This window comes from Neolamprologus multifasciatus, chromosome 5 (assembly GCF_963576455.1).
Source record: "Neolamprologus multifasciatus chromosome 5, fNeoMul1.2, whole genome shotgun sequence".
NCBI lineage: Eukaryota > Metazoa > Chordata > Actinopteri > Cichliformes > Cichlidae > Neolamprologus > Neolamprologus multifasciatus.
In genome coordinates, this window is record NC_140443.1 from 36180587 (window position 1) to 36202480 (window position 21894).

Here is a 21894-nt window from a genome sequence, read left to right on the forward strand (position 1 = left end):
AAGATCCCCTCCATTAAAAACATGAGAGGTCCAGTATTTTGTGGCGCAAGCTGCTGCTTTACAGATGTTATACCAGCCCACACATGCAGACGCTGTTCACAAAATGAAGAATGAAATCAAAGTTTCACATTGAATTAGATATCCTCCAAGTCAAACAACACAGTGAAGAGCTACACTTAGGCCAGTATACTGCTACACTTCAGCTCATCTAACAGCAAAGGCTGCAAAGAAACAGTTCACACTCACACACAGATGCAGTTTCATTTTATTGCAAACATTTGAACCTCAGTCCCCTGCTTTGTTAAAACTGAAAGCCCTGCTGAGGGAGGATTATATCAGTGCAAGGATAGCAGAGCCCCACGACCCATGACCTCTAAGGGAGTGTGAACTAACAGGAAGTGTCATGGTAAGAAGACGCATGATAGGCAGCTTGTAAAAATACTGCTGTGCTGGGACAACACATTTACTTTCTGCACATGACGAGCAGCAGGATATCGTAAGCGCACCAGTAGCTCCTGCTGCCAACCAGAGCAAAGACAACAAGAGCACGTGGTCATTTTTTAATTCATTACAGCTTTACAGATGTGGGCCTCGTTGCTAAGGGTAGCCGAGATAGCATTAGCATTAAGTAGGGTTGCTGCTAGCAGTCAACCAAACCGTCAATGAGGATTTTACTTTTCATTGGTCGGTTGTTCATTATCCCAAACTTAGAAAGCGAATATACACCTTATACATATATATAAGAAAGTTCAACACAGTGAAGCTTTCTTTAAGGTCCCACAAAATTCTTATATTGCCAAATGCATTCACTCATCCATCCAAATCACTGAATCCAGGTGTTCCAATCACTTCCATGGGATACAGACTGTTCTACAAACATCTGTGAAAGAATAGGTCGCTATCACGGCCTTTTATGTTCCAAACACCAAAAAAAGTCCAAGAAAAGGCCGTGGGTGGCAACGGGAGGTTTGTTTTAGAACGCACTTCTGACTCCATTGTTTAAAAATCATATGCCGTTTAGTTCGTGGAAAATTATAAAGAAAAATCAACCAACTAACTTCTTAAAAATTAAAATTAAACGAAAGTTAACTCAATTTGCTTTAACAACTTCAAACGTGGTCAAAAAATCATTTTCTAACCCTCCCGTCTTCCCATCAGGCATTTGGCAAACAAAAAACCATCTTCACCACACCCCTCCAGGGTGCTCTTAACCCCCTGATTAATGGGAGGGTCCATAAGCCAATAAACCAATCACTTTCCAAAAACCTTTCCAATAAAATGAATTACAAATTTACATAACAAAACTAGGTCAGCATATTCTTACAACTTTAAAGAAAAAACAAAAATGAATACAAATTGCGTTTTATAAACATTCAACAAAAATGGCCACAACAGGTCGCTCTCAGGAGTTCAGTGTGGATGGATACCACCTGCTACTGAACATTCCAGTCAACTGTTAGTAGTATTCTAACAAAAAGGATGCAATAGAAAGGACAGCAACTCAGTCACTAAGCAGTAGACCATATATAATAACAGAGCAGAGTTTGGTGGAGGGGGGTTTAGGGTGATGGCTTTTTTAGGAGTTGGCCTCAGTCCTTTAGTTCCAGTGAAAGCAACTCTTAATGCTTCAGCATGGCAAGCCATTTTGGACAATTTCATGCTGCAAACTTTGTGGGAACAGTTTGGGAATGTCCCCTTCCTGTTCTAAAATGACTGTGCACCAGTATGTCCATAAAGAAATGGACAAGTTTGGTGTGGAAGAACTTGACTGGCCTGACTCTACCTGAATTAGAGTGGAGACTGCGAGCCAGGCCTTCTCGACAACAACAGTGTCTGAACTAACAAATGCACTTTTGGTCAAAAATTCCCATAAATGCCCCTAAACCCTGTACAAAGCTTTCCCAGAAATGTTGAAGCTGTTACCGCCGCAAAGGGTGGGCTGACATCACAGTAAACCCTATGGATTAAGAATGGGATTTAGCTCCAGTTTATTTGTGTGTGAAGACAGACAAGTGAATACTTTTGGCAATACAGTGCATGTTTGTCTGCATACAGACTTCAACTTGGACAGTGAACAGAGCAGGGTTTTCACCCATGGCAATCGTGCTCCTGTGCAGTCCTCCAAAATTCAACTGCAAGTTGCTGGATGTGGATGATCACTCAAATGCTGATTAACAAGCTGGACCAGAAAAATCTAAAATAATAATGCAGCATGAAAAAGACTGACAGTAGCTGCAATGGATGCTTTTGTTTTCAACACTTGGTTTCACTTTAGCTCTTCGTATGTTCTGTGCTGATGATAAAGTGCAGCCAACAAACTGGCAGACATAATCTGTAATCTGCCTATATTGACAACAAATACACTGCAGCCTTCAAACTGCCTGCAGACTGTGTTCACGCTACATCTGCTCAAACCTAAAACAAGCCTTAGCTGGCTCAACAAAACCTAAGACCACTGTTAGAAATACCGGGTAACTGCTTCAGGCTCTGTGTGTGCTCACACAAAAAGGGGCATTTCACAGGTAATACGACTCTTCGTGCACACAAAGTGAACCGTGGGAGTGCGACTCAGTCCAGTCACAGACATTATGACAAAGTGGTGATTAAAAATACAAAAGTGAACTATACAAGTAAAATGCAACATGATAAGAAACTGATAAATCATTGAATTGAAATTATTAATCTGGTGATCTAACAGACAAAATAAACATTTTAATTCAAGATGTTTATTATCTTGATACAAGATATATACGAGACATCTGCAGAGCTCTCAGTCATAGTAAGCATGTTAGAGGAACAGACAAAACTAAAACATGACAATACAATACTAATATGTGAATTATAAATTATACCTCTTTTACAAGAGGGTGGCACACAAGAAGAATCTAATTATATTAGAGATATTGCACATGGTGAGAAACTTTAGCTTTTTGGAAGATCAAACAAAACTTTTTATTGATTGAACAGATACTCCTGATGGTGTCTTCTACTGGCTGCGATTCCAGCAGTGTAAAACCAAACAGATATAGAAACATTTGTACATTAGTCACTAAAATGACTTTGTTCAGTGGTTTTAGTAAGGTACGGCTTAATAACTTGCACATATAAAATCCCTAACAGAAAATCTGTATTGTACTTAAAACATGCTGTCAGTAAAAATCAGTAAATACACGGCGCTTCTAGACAATTTTAAACCGAAATTTAGACCAAGTCTCCATGGCAATATAGTCTCCATGGCAATATAGTCTCCATGGCAATATAGTCTCCATGGCAATATAGTCTCCATGGCAATATAGTCTCCATGGCAATATAGTCTCCATGGCAATATAGTCTCCATGGTAATATAGTCTCCATGGTAATATAGTCTCCATGGTAATATAGTCTCCATGGTAATATAGCCAGGTAGAAAGAGAGCAACTTTTAAGTCTGACTTTAAGCTTGACATGGCGTGCTAATGTGCTAATCTTGCCTTATAGCACATTCCTCAGGTGTGGGATCATTGCAGGAGGGCAAGAAAGTCAAAAGTGCTTTCTGCAGGCAAACATTCACTTATCATTCATCAGGTTTATCCACAGCTTTGCAACATACAAAGAGTCCAATGTCAGCCACTTAGCATGGTCATTCAATCTGACATTAACAGTATCCTTGCTGGATACAATCATTACCACAGTTCTGTTTGTGCATCCACATGTAGAGTAGGAATGGGAAAAGATGACTGATACTCCCAAAACCTAAGGTCATATGTGAAAACAGCCTGGGATTACTAGGAAAATCTTTAGTTGACAAACATTAAGTACCCAAGTACTTAAATTAATACTTCTCTTCTGAGACCAGAATTTCTTAAGAAATTCATAATTAATTAAATGCTTGTTACTTTGTTAGCGTTGAAGATATAAAAAGGTCGAAGTTCAGGTTTTCAGTTTTGTACCTGAGTCCACCAGCAGCTTGCCAGGGGCCTGAACTTTTAACATGCCTGTCCAACATTCAGCTTTGGCCTACCATAGCAACCTCGTTTTCCCAGGACTCCCCCCCAGGGGGTATAATGGGACTTAAAGCGGGGGGGGGGGGGGGGGGGGGGGGGGGGAGTCCATTTAGGGGAGGGGAAAAGGGTGTTTCTAGGGAAACTGAGCGTTCACTGTTCTCCAGCAGCCTCCATGGTTGCCACTTGGCAACAGTTGACTGTCGGCATTTCAAAATGCTGCTTTTCATGCTTGTGTGTGTGTCATGAAAAGACACACACACACACACAGAAAAGAAACCCAGATAGTGTCATCACAACAGATGCTTCTCATATTGTTGCCTCTGGAGCCAAAAGCCAAAGCTGACTGATGTCATGTTTATATTAAATTCTTCTCCCTTCAAATCACGATTCAGGATGAACGGCCACCTGACTGCAGCTAAGCAATGCAAGGAACAATACAGAAAAACTTATGAGATTTCTAATTGCCATCCCCTTAATCTGCTACTAAATCACCACATTTCAACATGAAAACAGTCGTGTATGCTCAAAAAGTTTGTTTTCAAAAGCAGTTTTCTCGATATGAAAGCCTGGACTCACAAGGTTATCTTCCAGATGGAGGACACTCCCTCTTCCACCACACCCACTCACCTGTCGTTTCTCTGAGTCTACAGCCAAAACACCAGCTGTTTTCCAGCTAACAAGAGACACCCCCCCCCCTCTCTCTCGCTCCCCCCCCTCCCCCCTCTCCCCCCCTCTCCTCGAGGTATGCCTACGTCTCTCTAAGCTCCCACCCTTTCCTCACAATCTCCTGTCTGGTTGGCCGGTCTTTTCAGCCTCCTCTTCAACAAAAGAAACAAAAAGAAGGCATGGCCACGTTCTCTTTCTGCAGAGAAAGAAAAGCACGGGGAATGCAGAACACCATTTTTAAAGCTGCAGAGACCAAAGAGCAGAAATTATCTGCAAGCGAGACAAAAAAAGGAAAGTAAAAAAGTTTTCTTGCATTTCTTTGAAGCGTGCAGAGGAACGACCAGGTCGATTCAGCCACAAAAAGCCAGAAACAAAAAGCCTCCGTTTCATTTTGAGTCGAGTTCTGGATCAGTTTTCAGCCAAAGCATGCAAAGTCCGGCCCAAAGTGAATTTAAAATAAATAAATAAAAAGTTACGAGTATGCATGTGGCCTGTTCACATACTCCTACAGCTGCAGGATACCTGGACTTTAACACCATGCTGCCAAATCTTTTTCACTGCAGGAACATAACGTGCAACAATTATCTCAGCTTCTGTTTCCAGTGAAAGCCAAACTGTTTTTAAACACACTGCATGTTAATGTCCCATGTGGCGTAATTATTTACCCTCACATACTGATCACACATATCTAATGATACACGCCCTAAGACCTTAAATGCTGTACTGCTGCTCTATATTTCAATCATTTTCACAGTAAAGTTCTTATTCTGTCACCATATTCTTTGGTTTTGTGATTTCATAACCATAATTGTACTTTGTGTAACAGCATTAAGTTTATAGTTTGTTTGTTTTTTAAATTTCTACAATTTTATTAGTCAGCCAGCAAAGCTCACTGTGGTATAGTGATGTGTTAACGTCAAAGCCAAAACCTTAACAGTGAGACTTCAACTGAATCCAAAACCAGTGGCTGATGTCATGTTACAAAACAACAGTGACTGGGTCATGAATATAAATAGATCTTGAATACATTGGATATCATGCATCTCCATCTCCAGTTGTGTAAAGACAGCACAAAAGAAATGTGAGCATCTTTCATTCTGGCATGTTTACTTTGCCTCAGGTCCATTTTGGCTCACATACCAATATGACTTTAAACAACACCCAGCACTACACAGTTTCCAGACAAGGAAACAGTGTGTAGTTTTTGCAGTTTCCTAAAAAAGCCTCTTATCTTGTGTCTAGATGGATGCAGGTTTATAATTGGGGTCTATTACAACCAGACTTAGATTGGAGGATTAAAGCCCAGGTTAGGTTAGGCCTAAAAAAGCAATTCTTCCATACTTTGGACCTCACGAAGATACAAGAACAAAGGCCAAGTGTGAGGTAAAGGCAGAGGACATATCTTCTCTCTGTGAGTACACTGACAAAGCTCTTCTCATCCATGTCAACCTATCGCACAGCAGTTCCTCGTTCTTTCAGGGCCTTCTACAAACGGCTGCTTCAGCGCAGAACGACAGGATACTGAAAAAAATGAGAGCTGCAGAAAGTGTTGAGTGCTGAGTTCGGAGCAATGAATGGAGAGGAAGAGATGGACGAAACTGCAGAGTTATGGCATGAATTAAAGTATGGCATCACTTTTCCCACAATTCAGACAGACAGTGCTGCGTTTATGGGTTAGCTCCATTATTACAACGTTGTTTTATCAGATTAGTAAAGAAAACTGTAGCGAGAATATGGAGTGAATAGAGCCTGAGGCAGACAGAGACACAAACCAGGTTTTGTTTGTACCACACTGCCTGTAGCAGTCACCACAGGTCACACGTTTGGCAGCAAAATCATAAATGGGGCCACAGTGTTCATACATGAACATGAAGTGAATGCAGACCAATGTTTACTTCTGTATTTGTCACAAAGAAGCAGCTTTCATTCAGAATTAGTAATAAAAGAATATTCTGCATTGCAATTGGGAACCAAATGTGTAGTAGCTTGTACTCACTACAGCCTGTACATACTTATAGTTATAGAATATTCATAACATACTTCATACCGTGTACATTATAACATACCATAATAGACCCATTTCTGCAATATACTTACACATGTATATTAATGCTAATATATATTGTAATATATCTATATCATGGCTAAAGCACTTCTGGATGGATGCAAACTGCATTTCGTTGCCTTGTACCTGTGCATGTGCAATAACAATAAAGTTGAATTCTATTCTATTCTATTCTAATGCAGCTGCAAAATTCCTGTAAAGCTGATCCAGATCTGACAGTGAATATGCACATTTTAAATCAACCAAATTACAGTTATGACAGGCTGCTATAAGCTTCACTTGATTAATTTCAATATTCTTTAACCAGTTGAGTTTTATTTGCAGAGCCAACACTAAACGACTATATCAAACCAACATGAGACCTTTTCATTTTTAGCTCAATGTTTGACATGAATCCCCTCGTACGCCACATACGTCTGTGATGTCAGTCAGCACAAGAGTTTGACTGTAGTTTTCAGTTACTTCACTGCAACTCAGGAGGTAGACTGTGTTTGGGCAAACCACCGTGTCACGTGTGCTCCTGCTTTGAGACTGACCTTGTGCAAACACACTAGCCTCATTCAAGAGGGAGCAACTGTAAGCACATACACGCACACGCCAAAGAGCAAGGGGTGGAAGCACACGGCCCATTGTAATAAGTTAATAATCCACGTAACTACAGAGCACTTCACTTGCTGCTTCAAAGAGCTTTCAACTATCAAATCTATTTTACATTCCAGCACTGCGTGTATCTGGGTCCCTATTTACATATCTGAATAATGAACAAACTCGCCCGTCTAATTAAATCCAGAGGCGCTCCTCAGTCACCAAAAAAGGAGCCAGATAATGTGTACAGTAGAGCACAAACTGTCCAGTTTGGGGCTTCGAATTAACGTCCACCATAACCATCGTTAAAATGCTGGTAGGTTAAACTAGGTTACAAAAATCGAGAAGTGCATGCCTACCCCAAGCGTCAGAAATATTGTGCCATGAGCCACAGAATGCGATGTCAAAATCACGGCGCAACAGAGCAAGCATAAAACATCATTGGGGTGAGGGGAGGGAGACACTGTGGGAGAGAGACACACAGTAACAATAAATAATGATCAAATGTGTAGTGTTGCATAAATACATAGGAGGCTTTATGGGCAGCCCCCAGCAGATTGGGCCTATTACAGCATAACTAAAGGTCACCAGACTCCTCAGCCTGTGAGCTTTATCAAAAAGGAAAGTTTTAAGCCTAATCTTAAGCACAGAGCTGGTTTCACAGGAGGACCAGCTCTCAGGGTCTGGAAACTGAACGCTCTGCCTCCCACTCTACCTTTAAACATCCAAGGAATCAAAAGTAAGCCAGCAGTTCGAGAGTAAATAGCTCTATTGGTGGTGATATGGCCCCATGAGGTCTTTGACATGAGATGGGGTCTGATTTTTCAAGACCTTGTAAGTGAGGAGAGAGATTTTAAACTAGATTCTGGATTTAACAGGGAGTCAATGAAGAGAAACTAATATGGGAGAAATCTGCTCTTTCTTTCTAGTCCCTGTTGCTACTCTTGCTGCAGCATTTTTGATCAACTGGAGGCTTTTTAGGAAGTTGTTAGAATGCCTGATAATAATAAATTAGTATCCCGGCATTTTTGACCAGTTACCCAGCAGACACCAACACTGTCTGCTGGGTAACGCTGTGTGACAGCGTGAGGAGGCAAAGACGACATTCTTGGTATCAATACTGTTGCAAATGAGTATCTAATGTAATAGTAATTTTTATTATCAACTTCTGATTCAACCTTATATAAATAACCCTAGCTGTAACTCTACAGGATCTCTTCAATTAATTTGCATCAGTCTGTGGTGAAACGTATGGCACCGCGCAGTAGGGGCTCATGTATCAGATTCCACGTCTGTCTTTTATCCCTCCTCTCAGGGTTTGCAACACCAGCACATAGTCCTTAATCTTGGTGCATCTGTTGGCCCGCAAAGCTCCATTAAACAGCCGGACCACTCTGATAAGGTTATTGACTTAATGCTCAGTGACATAATTAAATTGAGTATTTAATCTGGCCACTGGAGTGGAGGAGCCCCCGACCCCCGCCAGACAAGGAGAGTGTTCATATCTTGCTGGCATTACAAATAATTTCTACTCTGATCGCTATTGAGGTGACCAGACTGGCTGAGGGTTGTCCTTTCCTGTCATCTGCAATAAAAACTCGAGCTGTGCCGTATCATACCTACATGCCTGAGAGCCCTGTGTCAGCCTCTAATGACAATTCAGTACCTAAAAGTGAGCCTCCAACAAAGCACTGCAGTCTGCAAACTGTGAGAAAATTGTTCCCGCTGAAGGTGGAAGCCATGAATATGTTTCAAAAATATGACATCAAATACAACCATCCCTTAGTTATGCTGCAATAGACGTAGGCTGCCGGGGATTTCCATGATGCATTGAGCTTTTCCTTTCCAGTCACCTTTCTCACTCACTATGTATTAACAGACCTCTCTGCATTGAATCATATCTGTTATTAGGGCTGGGCGATATGACCCAAAATTCATATCTCGATACTTTTTAGCTGGATGGCGATATAAGATATATATCTCGATTTTTTTTTTTAAAGCCATAAAGTAAGAACAAAAAGAGAGTTCTTAGTCAAAGCTGTGTCCCAGATGTCACACAGGCACTTTTATTAACATAGAGCATAGATGTACATAAAATTTACTCAAAAATAAATTATGAGCATTTATTAAATAATAATGCTCCATAAATAAAAGAAAACTATGTTGTTTTTGTGCATAACAAAAAGCTCACAATTGTGCAGTCAAAATGTAAACTAACAGACGCTGAGCATAATAACAAAGACAGATTTCACAGCTGCTCTGTTCCCAACTTCTACTGCGTGACTGACAGCATTGAGTTTGAAATCCTCTTCATAACCACGTCTCTTAGCAGGTGCCATTTATGGTCCTTAAACACAGTAGGATAATATTACGTTGAAGCACAGTACGTATCACTCCGCGAGGCTCCTCGGTAGCCGTAATGCTCCGACAATCCATCAACCGGTGCAGCACCGTAGCTTAGCAAAGTCTTACTAAAACATTTTTTGACAGATTGCTGAGCACTGTGTACCACATAAAATCGGTTCGCGGCCATCAAGCACAACCAGAATTCATACATAAGGCACACTGTCAACTTTTGAGAAAATGAAAGGATTTTAGGCTGTGCAGCGCCTCTGGGCTGCATGGCGTTAGCGTGGTTAGCTCGTTAGCGTGGTTAGCTAGCTAACACGTTGACGGCGTCCCGCCCCACGCACGGGGCGATGCGCAGTAACTCGTTAACGGAGATTTGCCGTCTCCATCTTGTCGCTTCCTGCAGGTGAAGCGATGGGGGAGGAGGGGGAGTTGTGCTCAGTGAAGGAGGGGCGAGGCCGAGTAATGTTGCGTAAAGACAAAAGTGGACGAAAGAGAGGCAAACTTGCGGCTCCACAAGTAACATAGACTATATCGATATAAAGGATATTGTCACATCTTATATCTCGTATAAAAATATATCGATATTTTTTAAAAACTCGATATATCGCCCAGCTCTATCTGTTATTAACCTCTGTCTCTCTTCCACAGCATGTCTTTATCCTGTCTTCCTTCTCTCACCCCAACCGGTCGCAGCAGATGGCCCCGCCCCTCCCTGAGCCTGGTTCTGCCGGAGGTTTCTTCCTGTTAAAAGGGAGTTTTTCCTTCCCACTGTCGCCAAAGTGCTTGCTCATAGGGGGTCATATGATTGTTGGGCTTTTCTCTGTACCTATGAAGCCCCTTGAGGCGACTTTTGTTGTGATTTGGCGCTATATAAATAAAATTGAATTGAATTGAACCAGGTTACAAAGGAGGAGATACTAGCAGGTGGTGATGTGTGACTCAAATGAGCATCACTGGAATAATTGCTAGTTCCACTCCACACGACAGGAAGAGCAAACGGTAGATGGAAATCACTGATACATAAGTGGAAAACCAAAACTTTAAGCAGATTATTAAAAGCTTCACCTACACTCCCAGAAATATTTTACAAGGTTACTTTAGCCACTGTTAAAGTGTTAAGCAGTTATTTTTCACTTAAAATGTGCAGGGAAAAAACTGGCTAGACTACTTTTGTGCTTACAGTTGACTTCAGTGGGAAATCTACGTCGTCCCTTAGACTATAGCTGGAAACCCTCCACTCAACCTGACGTGCACTTCCCAAGAAAATTAACTATAGGTTGGGTCGATGCAACCTGCAATGATGTCCGTGAGCGTGGTGATTTTTCCTTTATTTATTATTTTTTCAAACGGTGCAGACTTGTCCGCAGACAATTTACATTACAGTGCATCTACTATGCTGACCAGGCGTCAGACTTCGAGCGGATGTCAAAAAAGTGTAACAGGAAGGACGACTCGGCCAACAGGTTTCCAGCAGAGCATAATCTAGGCTTAACCTTCAAGCTGTGACAAGGCTGGCAATACAGAGGTGACAAAGGAGGCCGAGTATAAACTTCCTCCTCTTTTTCTACATTTTTCACAACCAAATGTAAGACTTCAAAGAGAAAACGATCTTTAAACTAAAATGACACCTTCCCCCTGCCTTAACCTATAAACATTTGTTGATTTCAGGCATACCCCAACAATAACCACTTGGTACCTTTTAGAGAAAACGTCACACTTTCCGTACAGTATTCACAGATGCTTCATCGACGCCTAAACTGATGAGCTGCTGTGAACAGCCATCCACAGCTCATCAAACCTTCATCCGGCCTTGATTTCTCCCCACCTGTTCATTACAAGAATGACAGCCGACACTAACCGATACAAAGCTGTTCCTTTATCTCGTAAGGCAGTGTTTGCCTTCACGTCAGCTCACGACACCACCTGACAATGGTTTGCTGTGAGGATATTGGTTTTGACACCACATGCTCCTCCATTTGCCAGACACAGAGCATTCAACACCCAGCCCCCATCACCTTTTGACCTCTGGCACCTCGCCTGTGAGAGAGTTTGTGAGGTGAGTGTTGTTTATTAGAGAGGCACTTAACAACCTCTGTTGCTACAAATCCTGGCTGTTGAATGCTGACATCTTTTAAGGTGCTTACCAATTATTACTTAAGTCAGTCCTGTTATGCATGAGAGCTGTTCAGTTATACCGAGAAGTTAAAAAGCTGTAGGTACAGAAAAGTTAGAGCACACTTGCTACTATATTGCTAGAATGAAACATCTGAAGAAAACGGCAACCAAGCACTGATATTTTCAAGTTTTCTCCTGCGCATATTCTAAACTAAAATTACTGCAACAATAACTAGCTGTTCATTTGTCTTGCACCTTTTTAAAACTCCAATTTTCTTCCATTTATGGCCGCTGGAGGTCAAGCTTTTATACCCCATAAGGACCCCATAATGAGGACATTTACAAGCTCATTTCACAAGACCAGAAAGTGCCGTTTCCTGCTGACTGACTATATCCATGTACAAGCAAGAAAACATGTCAGCTACTGGTTTTGCTGGTCAACAGCATTTCACTCAGGGACAATAAAAATACGTGCCCCACTTAAGTCAGCCAGACCCTACTTTAGCTGTTCTAATACCAACACATGATGAAAGAACTAAACTGCAAGAAGTGACGAGTTTTATCAGATGGGGGAAAAAAAGTTTATAGCGATTCATTACATGTCCCTCCACCGCATCTCACACTTAGCCTTTGTCAGGGGTAAGAATTAAGAAGTTAAAAATAAATCCATACATATAAATACAAAACTTTGTTGACTCAGTCAGCTGGACTACACCTGAGTCTGAACTAAAGTCCATGTTTGGTTGTTGTTTTGCTGTAGCATCGCTGCAGCCTCTGGCTTTCACAATTTAGCTGCTTGAAAACCTGAAGAAAGACTGCCAGTCACTTTTTATTTGAAGATGCTAACAGCAACAAGCAGCTCATGATAGTTTCCCAGCCTTGGCAACACTCTGAAATACATGAGCAATTATTGCCATTATCATTAGAAGGATCATAATAAACCTTCAGGTCTGTGATGAGGCAAAAAAAGACACAAGAAAGGCCGAGCATGATCCACGTGACAAAGGTCACACACTCACAGTCCCCCGTGACACCTGTACCAGAGTGTATATTAATATCATAATGACATTTTAGACAAGCAGCTACAAACTAACACAGACCCAGATCTGACCTTTGCCATTAAAGAATATCATTAATAGATGAGGACAAGAGCTCTCTCTTCCGGTTTTCTGATTAAAAGCCTCTCCAGGCAACACTTAAACTGTTTTCTTATGATGGGATTAAATATTTTTATGCTAGTTTGGGCTCAAAAGTGACTCTGACATTTTATTTTGAAAAACTAAATTTGTTTCGTCAATGAAAAAGAAATTCTGTTGTTTTTTTTTATCAACGGAGCTAACACTCAACAGATAAATAAATAAAAGGGGGTGACTTTTTTAAAAAAAAATTATATTTGCACTCAAATAATAAAATAAAAAAGACCCATAATGTCCCATAAAAAGCAAGGAGTGGAGCAGCGGTTCCTAGAGGACGGAGTGAGTTCACTTCAGCGCTAGCTAACCCAACTCTCATCAACCTGCTCCAACTGTTCCACCACTAATAGCTAAAAGTCTGTAAATAACCAATAAGGAGCACGTGTGTGTGGATTTGTGTAAAATCCACATAAATATTGATAAATAAAGGTTTTCACGCATTTCCCCGACATTACTGATCACAAGGCAGAAGTTTGAACACTGAGAGGAAAACAAGTGGAAAAAAATCCCATGCAGTTTGATTTCAATGGGACAGATTTCCAGCACAGCCCTCACCCACACTCACCTTGCTCTGTGCACAACTCTTCGGTCACTCAGCTCTGGTTTACTCCTCCTTACAGCGAAGTTTTAGTAAAGTATCCAATTTTTCCGCAGCCGGTTGCTTGTGCAGACAAATTAGCGGGCAAGAAAGCGATTCCTCCTCGATATTCCTGCCGCTCAGTCCATGCTTGGAAATTTCCTGTCCAACTTTCACAACTTTACACACCTAATTTAATTTACTGATGAAAAACAGCGTGGTTACTCCATGTAGCAAAAAAAAAAGTTTCTCCTGTTTCCCTGCTTGGTTTCATTCAGCAGCTCTCTGCCTCCACATGCGCCCCGTAACAGTGAGAACACTCCGGTACTTCGCTCAGCGCCCAGCTCTCCACAGGCGTAAAAAGGGGGCTGGCGAAGGGAGGATACGTGACGCTCCCTTCAAGTGCCCCTCGTATTTTACACAACCACGTGCGAACGTAAGGTAATCTGTGTTAAATAGTGACCAGCTTTAGCTGCACAGTGAGAATGTGAAACCCCGGGATCCCCCCACTGACATGACCGCTGCAGACAAAATAGAAGTGGGCTGAAAGGTCTGTTGCTTTATTACGCATTCAGATTGTGTATCATGTTTTTAAAAAGTAACTATGTAATAAAGTAATTACTTTTGAAAATACGTCATCAGTAAAGTTGTTACTTTCTTGGAGATTAGTAACTAATTACTATTTTCAAGTAACTTGACCAACACTGGTGAGATGTGCTTCTTAAAAGATTTTGAGTGGTTTTGTCTTTTGTTGTTCACCAGACCACAACCTGCGAATTTAAATAGATAACTTTCACTCCATTTTGATAATTGTAGTAGAAAAACCAGTGACTGTTAGGATGGAAAGTTTACTGAACGCAATAACAATAGTGTAAAGTCTGTACTTCCACCAGTTCCTGAATGCAGCATCAGTTGCTAGAGAGCCGGCTGATGCATGGCAGACCCCTTCTGGCCAACAGGAAACATGCATGGAGTACATCTGCCAGTGTGACCCATAGACTTTATTACATCAAATAGTCCTGCTTTAAGAAAAACTGACGTCCATTTTTCATTATCTGAGATCAAATATATTCAGAGAGACTCAAAGGGCCAAATATGTGATAAAAACACAATCATCAGATTAATTCTTTCTATATTGCAAATGTATGTTGCTGAGAATTCATAAAGTCAACATACAGAAATATTAATAGATCATCTTTTGCTGGCTGGTTTGAAAAAACCAAACAAGCAGCAGCCGTTTACTATAGTGAACCATGACACAAACATTCACAACACATTAAGTCAGCGTGACTGGAGCTGTTTGTTGTGTGGGATGACTGTGGTGTTATTCAGGGTGCAGTTCTTATCCACTGTTCAGTTTAGAGATGCCATGTCACACTGCGGATCAACAGAGACCACACAGAGATCACAAAACCCGCTCCACACACTTTTTATCCTCAAGGAGAGTCTCTCTCTGAATCTTTGTCTTCTCTTGTGAAAAGAAGCCTTTTATCTTACCCTTTTTAATTCTCCTGTAATGAGGGCTGAAGCCAGATAAACTTCAAAGATCACACTCAGCCCCACCCACCACGGCACCCCCGAGCTCTAATACAAGACAGTACAGTCTGTTCTGCTCTCACTATGTACACTCGTATTATAATAATCATGTATATTTATCAGGGACATTTGCATCCAGAGCATGGAGATCTTTTTGTGTCACAAAAGAGTTGTGCGAGATGCACACACTACAGCTCAGAGGAAATTAGTAAAAAATAAGATCATATTTTTTAGACATTGCTATTTCAGATAACTGAATTATTTCTTTTTGATTATGCAAAGATCCTCAAAACCTCACTGAAACATCAAAGAAAGTATATTTACATATAGTCCACACAAGAATATCTCTCGAGAAGATAGAAGCCACATTTTATTAATATAGGGTTGGGTTCCTGTTTTCTTTTCATGCCACTTCATAGTCTTAGCTTCTTAGCTTTATATCATGCACATTAAATTATTAAACATTATTGTCATTTATCACCCTCCTCTGGCTGCTTGCATGTACAACACAACCAATGACTGATCAAGCACCTCTCCTTCAGGTGAGTGGCCCAGAGACATCCAGTCCCTTGGGTCCAAGCCATTCTCAAGTTTGTTCCCCCGTTTTAAAAAGCCTTCTTTATCCTTGTAAGGAAGAGCACTCCCTTACTTGTATTATAACTTGTACAGCACTTTATGTAACATCACACTTTAACCCTCTGGGTTTGTTCAAAATCACCTTTCAGCTTGTTTGTGGCCAAAAGTGTCCACCAACAGATTAGGTCTGTAATTTTTATTACTTTTATGTTTTTGGGTTTTTTTTGCCATTTTTTCTGCATAAAGCTTTTAACTAACTTCAGTTCTTTTCATAAATATAAAATAGTTATTACTTTTTACATTTTTAACCCTTTAAACACCAGTTTGTTTGTCCACTGCACTAGCTGAAAGACAACATCACATCTCGCAATTTTCTATAATTGCATTGCTACTGAAATTTCTTGTATTATTAATAGTAGAGTCTGGGGCATGTAATTGATTCACATCAACATTGATTATAATGCATTGTTATTTTTGTGCAGGGAGAGCAAAAACATAAAAACTCCCTCTCAGCTTGTTCGTGGCCAAAATTGGCCACCCCCTTGTTTACGTTTACAAAATGTTATAAAATTCATATATATTAACAAAAATTTCCACTTTTTTCGACTTGATTTTTTAGATTAGCATCAGTGCTGTTCATGAAAATCAAAATTTCATTCAAATTCAGAATTTTAACCCTTTAAATACCAGTTAAATCAAATAATCCTAGGAACTCATAAATGGAAAAAATCGTAAAACCCCAATTTTTTTCCAAATAAAACATGTCATCTGATTTATTTTCTAACCATGGTGGAGGTTAGATGTATAGCAATAATTAACAGTATGTATGACTTTTATGCATCTTTGTTTTTTTGTGAAGTGACAGAAAAACATAAAAACTCCCTCTCAGCTTGTTCGTGGCCAAAAATGGCCACCCCCTGTTTACGTTTACAAAATGCTATAAAATTCATATATATTAAGAATAATTTCCACTTTTTTGGACTTGATTTTTTAGATTAGCACCGGTCCTAGTCATGAAAACCAAAATATAATTCAAATTCAGATATTATACCCTTTGAAAAGCGTAGTAATAATACATAATATTATTACTACGCTTTTGGGGGGAAATAGTGATAAAGTTCATATTTTTTAGCATATGAATGATGAAACCTAATATTTTTTTTATCATCATTGCAGGTCAGTAACAGTAACAATGATTTATTTTTACTTTATTATTTATTTTTTCTTTGGGGAGGGGATAAATGGCCAAAAAGAATATCACACATGGTGTGTTATTGGCCAGAAAGGCAATTTAATGACCAAATGACCCCTGAAACGACCAATAAAATGATCAAAATTTATATCCCGGTGTGTGCTTCTGTGTGCATCCTCATTAGCAGCAAGATGTGCTAACCACATTTAGCCAGGGGGGCCAATAGGGCATGAACAGGGAAAAGGGGGCACAAAGACATACTTTTCTTTCTTATTCTCATTTAAAATGTCTAGCTTTTAATAAATAATTATCTGAATCTTACACCCAAAGTTTTAATCTGATGTAAAATATATAGAAGTCCATTACTGTATATAGTAACCGTTAAGTCTAATATACCCTAGTAAGCTAGTACTTTTTCCTTTGGGAAGATACCATCTGTGCAGTCTGCAATTCTGTTGAAGAAAGATGTTGAATCTATTTAATTATTCTTGAAAAATAATTTATTTTTGTGCATTTTCCCCCTGCATCAAATTAAATTTGATTACATCGATTAAGCATCATGAGGTGGAGGGTGGGGGGTGGTTCCCTTTTTTTATTTTTTTTGCTGGGAGTTTGCAACCCTATTAGTTAGGTTGCTTAATATTTCTGCTAAGTATTCTTTAAAATACCAGAATAGGGAGGATGGAGCAGGTTTAACTTTATTAGATTGATCAGTGTTGCTGATCTATGAAATATTTTGGGCGCAGTGTATTTTTTACATACAGGTATAACAGAATAGCTTTAGTGTTGTTATTTATTTAAACTTGAGTATAAACTTATACAAAATGCAGCAAGATATTAAAAAAAACGTTTTATTGATTAAAAAACACACTATATCGGATTCATATCGGTATCGGCAGATATCCAAATTTATGATATCGGTATCGGACATAAAAAAGTGGTATCGTGCCATCTCTAGTTCAGACTACTGTATCTTGAGATCAATGGCAGAAGTGGCTGAGAATTAAGGAGAAGGGTGTCTTGCAGTTGTTGAGGTCACCAGCATGTGCCCCAGCTCTCCCAGCATCACACTTCATTTGTAGGTTGTAGAGGACTCCCCCCCTTCAGTGAAGTTGTTTCCGGTGGGACAAAGACATCGTATCCCAAGACATCCAGGAGATTGGAGAAAAGAGCCATCAGTTAGTTTTCCTTCTACAACTCGAGGTGCCAACACCCTCTAAGTTATCCAAGCAATATTTGTGCCTATTGTAGTCCAGGATTGCTTCTTGCTTTCACGCATCCTTTATTCCCCATCACTGACTGCAGGTTCCTTGTGTGTTGCTGTCAAAAGAAGCACATTCCTCCGTTGCTTTGGCATGTGGGATATCGCTGTGGTAGTTTTGGTGAAGCCAAAGACAGACAACAAAAATCTTCCTCTGTTGCAACTGGAGGAGCTGGAGAGGAAGCTCTGGGTTGTTTCCCCTGTGCCAGTTTTCATCTGAGGGGTTCCTCTGCCAAGATGACCGAAGGAAAGATGTTGTCCTCGGAGCTACTCCGTCAGTTGGAGTCTGAACCCCTTTCCCTTTTTTACTTCCTGAGAACTTCCAGTGTTGTCATCCAACATGCTATGTATTGCTTTATTCTGGTGTAGGCTCACATCTCCACTTCATCTACAATCCTCCAATCCTCACACCTTCGCCTCCCATGCAGGTTTGTAAGGGTGCACAGCAGCTAAAAGATCTCCTTTGTTATAAAAAAGTCAAAAGTAGATCTCAGGCTGCTAATGCAGGAAACTGCATACAGGGTGAGCCCTGGTTTGATACCAGTGGGTACTGGATTGTAGAGCAGTCTCTCTTCAGTAGTGGGACCCACATGGTTTTCTTTTCATGAGGGATCCACTCAGTCACCGGCTCCTTGGTCTCAGAAAATGCTCCTATGTTCTTTTCCATCAGCTGCTCGGCCTCCACCTCCATGCCCCCCCAACCCCAATCCTCCCCCAAAGAAGAGGATTCAGGCACTGGCTAGTACTCATCATCAGTGGTGATGCAGTCAGCCTCTTTGGAGATTGCCCCCTCATCTTCTGGAGAGGAAGTTTCTTCATCTTGGGCAGATGTCTTTTCTTCAAGGACAGAGGACTGCTGCTGTCCTTGCTCTCTGACCAGATCATACAGACAGTGCTTGAAGCAGTGATGACCTTCTTGCCCTATAGCCAGAATAAATGATCTGGAAGCTGTTAGGCTTACTTACAGCAGTAGCAACGTTTGCACCTGCAGAAACTCCAGGACACGTTTACAAACAGTGTTTGTTGTTTTTTGCGCTGCAGCTGCAGGTTTGAACTCTGCAAAATGTCCTGTGATTGTTTTTTGTTTGTTTGTTTGTTTCTAGAGTTAATATTTTGGGTATGGTCTCTTTTTATGAAAAATACAAGAGTAAAAGTGCTTTTCACATGTGCTTCAAAGCTAAGTTTGACTGGGAAGCTCAAAGCTCAATATCCTGCATCCACAGGAATTCACTGCAGCCTATGTAATGTTTGATGCGTCATTATTTATTCCAGTCTATCTTGCAAATACATGTTTGTGCTGCAATGCCATGCACAAACACAAACTATTAGATCCTTAAGATCAAACCTATGTCAAAATTGTTTTATTATTTTGGTCTATTGGAGTGTGATAAGCCATCAAAGGCCGCTACTAGAAACTAGGAATGTTACATGAAATTGCTTGATCGGCCAAAAATGGGTAAATGATGTAATTTGGTAAAAAAACATTAAAAACTACAATTTTTATGTGTTGAGTTTAGAATGAAAGCAATTTTACCTAAATCGCATGATATAGTACTGCCAATAACAAGGAATCAAAAAGGTGGTTATAATGGGTTTCAACTGGCCACAAATGGCCACGATAGAGCCAAGAGGAACAATTTGGTGTATAGTGAATATTATTGATATTATCAAGGAGCTGATGTTGAAAATTAAAAAATCTGAAACAAATACACACCTTTGGAAGTTTCATTCCATTAACAGAACGAAAATGGTTGAAAAAAGAAAAGTGAAGTGGCCACAAATAGCCAGGATAGAGCCCAGAGGGTTAAGCATAGATTTGCACATCAATAACATTTGCACACAAGAGGTTTAATTATTTATTGAATATTTATTGAGTATTTTAACAATTCGCAGGTAGCCTTTGTTCCAGGTCCTGCACAGCTGCTCCTCATCAAGAAATGTAGTGATTGTCTGTGAGAAGGAAAGAATTGTCACTGGGAGCAAATAAGGTTTACCATTTAACTTAGGCAAATGTGTCACATGTCTTTTCTTTGTCCTCTCCAGGGTGTTTGGGAAAATGTTAAGGTGTAAGGGTAAAGTGTAGAATATTTCATCTAAAATATTTAATTGTATGAAAATGGTCAAATGTGGGGCAGCACGGTGGCACGGTGGTTAGCACTGTTGCCGCACAGCAAGAAGGTCCTGAGTTTTTCTGTGTGGAGTTTGTATGTTCTTCCCGTGTTTGCGTGGGTTCCCTCCGGCTTCTTTTCACCATCCAAAGACATGCAGCTTGTGGGGATAGGTTAATTGGATAATCCAGATTGTCACTGGGTGTGAATGTGCGAGTGAATGTGAGTGTGAATGGTTGTCTGTCCCTGTGTGTTGGCCCTGCGACAGACTAGCGACCTGTCCAGGGTGCACCCCGCCTCTCGCCCTATAACAGCTGGGATAGGCTCCAGCGCCCCCCGCGACCCTGAAAAGGATAAGCGGAAGCAAATGGATGGATGGATGGTCAAATGTATGTATATATTTATTTAATTAAATGCCGTATTGTAGGATGTTGGTGGAAGGTTGGGATTTGGAGTTTGTGCTGTGAGAAGGCTTGACATGCCAGTAATTGTCATAGCCTCAGAGCTATATGGGCTAAATGCTTCCACCATACTGTCTGTGACTACAGACAGCCTTTCCAAACTAGCTTTCACGAGTCCTTCCTCCAAACTTTCAACATGTCTATTAGACTCCATTCTAACTAAACTGACCATGGATAGACTCGTCATTAATTCATTGTTCAATTTTAAATATGATTAATTTATCTCTACTAGCAGGACTCCATGTTTTAAAGCTGGCTGCTCCTAGTTAAGCTTCAGTCAGAAATGGCACTAGTGAAGGCTACAAATGACTTTTGTGGGGTGATTAAGCTCTTCAGGCTGTGATGCTCTGTTCTCCATACAGCCAAAGACATGTTTTCCACCACAAGGTCTTCTTTGTGTTGTGCTTTTTTAAAACGTAACTCTTGCACAGCTTTTAATTCCACTTTTCAGTTTTTATGCGTTATTGTTTTTATTCTTCTAGTTTCTGTATTGAATTTCATTCAGACTTAAACTTTTATTCTGTTTCATATTTCAATATTCTTTCTTTTATTTCATTTCATGTAGTGCTGCTTTTAATTCCACTATTATATGATGTCTATTGGCTGGTAGTTATGGGTCTGGTAATGCCTTGGCTTTTGTGTGTAAAGCAGTATTCCTATATTTCTGGTATTAAGTAAAGGATCTGAGTACTCCCTGATGATGGTGGAAGAAAATGCTGTGGACACATTGCTCCAAAGTAGGCGTTGTGATTAGTTGAGATCTCGTGTTATTAAGGCTATAGGATGAGATTTACACACTGAAACTAATCAGTGAAACTAATGATTTATTATCTTTCTCACCAATTTATTCAACTGTTTCCTTAAATTCAACTCACAGAACACTTTGGTAAAAAGAAGAAGTCCTGAAAACTGTTTGACTAAAGTGGGATGGATTCTGCCTCAGCAACAGAGAGATGAAGTAAAAGAAAAGGGCTGAGACAAGTTGGAACGTGTCCTAATATACTCCTGCAGACCACAAAGTGTTTAGTTTAAATACACCATAAAACGGTGTGTTATTGTTGGACTGCTGTTACCTTTTAAGATAACACCTTGGTGTGTGTAGATATTTGTGTAGACTGTGTGAAGGTTTCTGAGCACAAGCCTGTATTCATAACAGGATGACAGAGAAGTGAGATGGAAAAGTGGGAAAGCAGAGTGTGAATGAGCACGCCTGTCGGTCAAGAGC

At 40.3% G+C, this 21894-nt stretch overlaps 1 protein-coding gene across 2 annotated transcripts in view; it reads right to left on the reverse strand.

Annotated features, from left to right (window-relative positions):
* Positions 1-13907, reverse strand: part of plxnb1b (plexin b1b) — a 109004-nt gene extending 95097 nt beyond the window's left edge. The window contains exon 1 of one of the 2 annotated variants that reach the window (XM_085161044.1): positions 13524-13907. The gene's annotated coding sequence lies outside the window, so the exon portion shown is untranslated. The remainder of the gene's footprint in view (positions 1-13523) is intronic. The other variant, XM_085161045.1, reaches the window with a different exon arrangement.
* Positions 13908-21894: the final 7987 nt, after the last annotated feature.